The following is a 6,718-nucleotide window of genomic DNA, read 5'->3' on the forward strand; positions in this document are numbered from 1 at the left end:
ACAAATGGTATAATTTGGGGGTGATGTGGTGTGCTACCAAAGTTTGTAAAAGAGAGATTTTGTTACCTTTGAATATGTGTGCTCCTAAACTAATGGAGCATGAGTTACTGTGATACTTCTAGATACCTGATCTCCATTGTCTGTGGCATGAAAGATTTATTCACCTTGGTCTCAAAATTATGGCCAGTCCCACAGCCCCCAAAGGAGTCTCTACTCTCAGGAGCTATAGCACAATCTGCTTCTTAAGATCCCGGGGTCCCAGGAGCCCAGGAGATTGGTCACACGAGGATTTCAGGGTCTCAGAGGCAGCTGGACTCCCAGGAACTCTGACACAGCCAGAATCTAAGTATCACAGGATCCTGGAATCACAAGATCACAGAGAAAGCTGGAATCTAAGAAGTTCTTACTCAACCACGATGACAGGAACGACAGGCTCCAGTCAGATATAGAGAGGGAAGGGAGCACTAGAGATAAATGGATGTCAGGAGGCAACCATAAAAACAGAAGCAACAGAAACCAAGGTAACTTGGCATCATGAGAACACACTTCTCCCACCATAGCAAGTCCTGGATACACCATCACACTGAAAAAGCAAGGTTCAGATCTAAAGTCACTTTTCATGACAATGACCAAGACTTTAAGAAGGACATAAATAACTTTCTTAAAGAAATACAGGTAAACACAGGTAGACAGTAAGAAACCCTTAAAGAGGAAACACAAAAATCCCTTAAAGAAGGAGCTGAGACAAAAGGATGGACCATCTAGAGACTGCCATATCCAGGGATCCATCCCATAATCAGCCTCCAAACGTTGACACTATTGCATACACACTAGCAAGATTTTCCTGAAAGGACCCTGATATAGCTGTCTCTTGTGAGACTAGGCCGGGGCCTAGCAAACACAGAAGTGGATGCTCACAGTCAGCTATTGGATGGATCACAGGGCNGTACCCAAGGAGCTAAAGGGATCTGCAACCCTATAGGTGGAACAACAATATGAACTAACCAGTACCCTTGAGCTCTTGACTCTAGCTGCATATGTATCAAAAGATGGCCTAGTTGGCCATCACTGGAAAGAGAGGCCCATTGGACATGCAAACTTTATATGCCTCAGTACAGGGGAACACCACAGCCAAAAAGTGGGAGTGGGTGGGTAGGAGATGGGGGGTAGGGTATGGGGGACTTTTGGGATAGCATTGGAAATGTAAATGAGAAAAATACCTAATAAAAATATATAAAATAATCAAACAACCAATTCACAAAACAAAGAAAAATATTAAAAGGAATAAGGGAAAAGGGTCAAGTAACATATAGAGGTAGACCTATCAAAATTGCACCTGACTTCTCCCCAGAGACTATGAAAGCAAGAAGATGCTGGGCAGATGTCATATACACCCTAAGAGAGCACAAATGCCAGCCCAGGCTACTATAACATTCAAATCTGTCAATTACCATAGACGGAGAAACCAAAGTATTCCATGACAAAACCAAATTCATACAATATCTTTCCACAAATCCAGCCCTTCAAAGGATAATAAAGGAAAAAACTCCAATGCAAGGAGGGAAACTACACTCTAGAAAAAGCAAGAAAGTAATCTTTAAACAAATTTGAACGAAGATAGCCACATGAACAGAATTCCAACTCTAACAACAAAAATAACAGGAAGCAACAATGACTTTTCCTTAATATCTCTTAATATCAATGGACTAATTTCCTCAATAAAAAAGACATAGACTAACAGATTGGTTACATAAACAGGACCCAACATTTTGCTGCATATTGGAAACCCACCTCAGTGACAAAGACAGATGCTACCTCAGAATAAAAGGCTGGAAAATAGTTTTCAAAGCAAATGGTCCGAAGAAACTAGCTGGAGTAGCCAGTCTAATATAGAATAAAATCAACTTTCAACCAAAAGTTATCAAAAAAGATAAGGAGGGATATTTCATACTCATCAAATGTAAAATCTACCTAGTTGAAATCTCAATTCTGAACAGCTATGCTCCAAAAGCAAGGGCACCCACATCCATTAAAGAAACTTTAGTAAAGCTCAAAACACATATTGCACCACACACAATAATAGTGAGAGACTTCAACAGCCCAGTCATATCAATGGACAGAACCTGGAAACAGAAACTAAATAAAGACACAGTAAAACTAACAGAAGTTATGAAAAAAATGGATTTAACTAATATCTATAGAACATTCTAAAAAAAACAGATATACCTTTTTCTCAGCACCTCATGGTACCTTTCTCCAAAACTGACCATATTATCAGTCATAAAACAGCCCTCAACAGATACAAAAATATTGAAATAATCCTGTGCATACTATCAGATCACCAATGAGTAAGGCTGACCTTCAATAACAACATAAATAAAAGAGAGCCCATCCCATATACACGTGGAAGCCGAACAACACTCTACTCAATGATAACTTGGTCAAGGAAGAAATAAGGAAAGTAATTAAAGACTGTTTAGAGTTTAATGAAAATAAAGCCACTACATACCCAATCTTATGGGACAGAACGAAAGCAGTCATAAGAGGAAAACTCATAGCTCTGAGTGCATCCAAAAAGAATGTGCAGAGAGCATACACAAGCTGCTTGACAACACACCTAAAAGCTATAGAACAAAAGCAAGCAAATTTACCCAAGAGGAGTAAACAGCAGGAAATAGTCAAACTCAGGGCTGGGCTGAAATCAACCAAATAGAAACAAAAAGAACTATACAAAGAATCAACCAAACCAGGAGCTGAGTTTTTGAGAAAATCAACGAGATAGACAAACACTTACCCAGACTAACTAGAGGGCACAAAGACAGTATCCTATTTAACAAAATCTCAAATGAAAAGGGAGACAAAACAACAGAATCTGAGGAGATCCAAAAAATCATCCTATCCTACTACAAAAGCTTACACTCAAAACAACTGGAAAACCTGGGTGAAATGGACAATTTTCTAGAAAGATACCAGGTATGAAAGTTAAATCAGTATCAGATTAACGATCTAAACAGTCCCATTTCCCCTAAAGAAATAGAAACAACCATTAATAGTCTCCAAACCAAAAAAGCCCAGGATCTGATGGGTTTAGTGCAGAGTTCTATCAAACTTTCAAAGGGGACCTAATTCCAATACTCCTCATTCTACTTCAGAAAATAAAAACAGAATGTACGCTACTCAATTCATTCTATGAAGCCACAATTACCCTGATACCTAAAGAACACAAAGATCCAACAAAGAAAGAAAACTTCAGACCAATTTCCATTATGAATATTGATGTAAAATATTCAATATAATTCTTGCAAACTGAATCTAAGAATACATCAAAACAATTATCCATCATGATCAATTAGGCTTCATCCCAGGAATGCAGGGATGGTTCAATATTTGGAAATCCATCAACATAATCCACTATCTAAACCAACTCAAAGACAAAACCACAAGATCTTCTCATTAGATGCTGAGAAAGCTTTTGATAAAACCCAATACCTGTTCATGATAAAAAGTCTTTGAAAGATAAGGAATTCTAGGCCCATACATAGTAAAAGCAGTATACAGCAACCTAGTAGCCAATATCAAACTAAATGGAAACAAACTTGAAGCAAGTCCACTAACATTAGGAACTAGACAAGGCTTCCCACTCTCTCCCTACCTATTTAATATAGTACTTGAAGTCCTATCCAGAGCAATTAGAAAACAAAAGTAAATCAAAGGAATAAAAATTGGAAAGGAAGAAGTCAAAATATCAATTATTTGCAGATGGTATGATAGTATATATAAGTGACCCCAAAAATTCCACCAGAGAACTCCTAAACCTGATAAGCAACTTCAGTGAAGTAGCTGGTTACAAAATTAACGTAAGCAAATCAGTGGTCTTTTTCTCCACAAAGGATAAACAGGCTGAGAAAGAAATTTGGGAAACAACACCCTTCAAAATAGTCACAAATAATATAAAATACTGTGGTGTGACTCTAACTAAGAAAGTGAAAGATCTGTCCCACCAGGGGATTCATCCATATACACTTACCAAACCAAGTCACTATTGTGGATGCCAAGAAGTGCATGCTGAAAAGAGCCTGATATGGCTGTCTCCTGAGGCCCTGTTAGAGCCTTAAAAATACAGAGGTGGATGTTAGCAGCTAATCATTGAACTGAGCTTGGGGTCCTTAATAGAGGACTTAGAGAAGGGACTGAAGGAGTTGAAGGGGTTTGCAACCCCATAGGAAGAAAAACAATACAACCAACCATTTCCCTGAGAACTCCCAGGGATTAAGCAATCAACAAAGGATTACGCATTGCTCTAGCTGCATATGTAGCCTTGTCATGCATCACTGGAAGAAGAGGTCCTTGGTCCTATGAAGGCTGGATAGATGCCCCAGTGTAGGGGAATCGAGGGTGGGGAGGTGGGAGTGGGTGGAGAGGTGAAGGAACACCCTCATAGAAGCAGGGGGAGAGAGGATGGATAAGGTGTTTCCAGGTTGAAGGGAAACTGGGAAATGAGGTAACATTTGAAATGTAAATTTAATAAAATCCAATAAAAAAGGTCTATCCAGGATATGAAGTGTATCATCCACAATTAAGTTAAACCCAATGTCACAGACAAAACTTGGATTCCTACTACTCTCTTAATAAAGCCTTTGTTAAATGATGACATAGTATAGTTTTAGAGAGATGATCTGAAACATGTAATTGTAAATATTTCTGCAAAAGAGCATTTCAGAGAATTTTATTTCTGCAACTGTTTAACTGCCATTATTCATTTATCAGGTTTGTAAGGTTGGACCAGGTCATTGTTAGACATAACTGTGTGGGGATAATGAGAGCTTCTATAATGCTTTAAGCTGAAAACCTAAGAAAATTCACTATTTGCAACTAATGTCAAAAGTGCAGATTTGGGAATGAACAAAGCTTTTAGTGCATTAGGCTTAACAGCCATTTCAGAGCCAAGGAAGCAATACTATATCCAGGTCAGTGCTGCTGTGTGTAGGACATGTCAGAAAAAGTGGGAGGGAAGCTATAGACTTCCAGGACAAAGCATCAAGAACAATTAGGTTGCTAAAAAAATTCTATACTATATTATATTAATTATATTATGCTAAAAATTTATTGGTGTGCATCAAGAAGATACTCATATTCTTAGGTGTAGAAAGATTTGGTCAGAGTTAAGATGAGGACCCAGGTAGACAGGAGAAGTATGTTTCCACAGAGAGGTGTGTGGGATTCCTCTCTTGCTGAAGTTGCACCAAGCAGGGCTTCAGCGAAGGCAGAAACACATCCAGAGCTGCGCAGCATTCAGGAGAAAAAGTCCAAGACTATAAATTAATACTTGTCCTGATCTGCCACTGAGAATATTTAATGGAGGTGAGTTAAGTAAAATTAAGACTTTGAGCAAAAGCCTATCACTTTTCTTAACCTTGGCCAAGAAGGCTTAACCTCCAAAGACCCCAAAGAAGCATGGCAACACTTGCCTTGATGGGCTATTTCATCTGAAACTGTGTCTCTACCTTGTCTCCAATGCTGGCCACATGGTGTAGTTCAGTTTTGCTAAAGCACAGCAAGAGAATATGACTTAACTTTTTATTTTATTGTTTGATTTTTGGTTTGGGTTTTGTTTCCTTTGGAATTTGGGTTTTTTGTTCCATTGGTTTGAGATTTTGATATTTATTTTACTCTTTCTTTTGTTCTGGTCATTATTTTGATATTTTGCTGTGGCTATATACACTATGTATACTGTCCAGCTGAGTAGGGGCTCTTTTAAAGCCCCTATTGAGTGAAATGACTGTATTTTTATAAATTAAAAAGTCAATTTCCAAGGCTTCACTTTTAAGACAGCTGTTTTTCACCAGGGTTGTGTCACACTCCTGTAGCCCCTGAATTCACAAGCAGAGATGAATCTGTAAGCTCCAGGCACTATGGGCTACATTGTGAATTCCCAGCCAGCCAGTGCTGCACAGGGGTATGTTTCCTGGGGTGTGGATGTCATAGCCTACTCTGTGGATACCCACTTAATGATAGAAAATGAATCAATACTGTATCCTTTATGTCATATATTTAGATTGCCTTAAAGTATGGTCCTCTGCATTTGCATGTTCCTAAAATTGTCATGCAGACCAAATTAATTAGAATCACAACTGTATTGTGCTAAAGCCTCTTAGGAACTGAATATTCACTTGGGGTGTATACAAGAAATCAGGAAATCAAGAGCTATTTGCCTTTCATCTCCTTGAAATATAGGCTCAGTGATAACTGCAAAATAGAGATGGCTTCCCAGATAAAGACTTCCCAGCTTCTCTATTCAAACTGCCCAGACAGGTTGAGACATGGCTTTATTATTAGGTACTATTTGTAGGGCTATACATTTGGAGCTTTTTGGGTTTTGGTTTGCTGTTTACATAGAATATAGTCTGCAGAGTATTAATATGTCATTCACATGACTATTTGTTAAATACAATGCTAAATAAAAGAAGCCAGACACAAAGGATTACAATGTATATGTCACCCAGTAGGGCCTGAACATAGATATGTTAAAATATTTATGTAAAATACCTCTCCAATCTCTGACAAACCTAGATATGATACTCTGCTCAGTGTAGTGTACACTCCCAGATCTCAGCTACATGAAGCATCTCTGGAAAATGCCTCATAATAGATGTCAAATTTCCATCTCTACAATCCTATATAATCCCCTCTTCATCGCCTTTTCCTTTCCACATTTGAA

Source organism: Mus caroli, chromosome 1 (genome assembly GCF_900094665.2).
Source record: "Mus caroli chromosome 1, CAROLI_EIJ_v1.1, whole genome shotgun sequence".
Classification (NCBI taxonomy): Eukaryota; Metazoa; Chordata; class Mammalia; order Rodentia; family Muridae; genus Mus; species Mus caroli.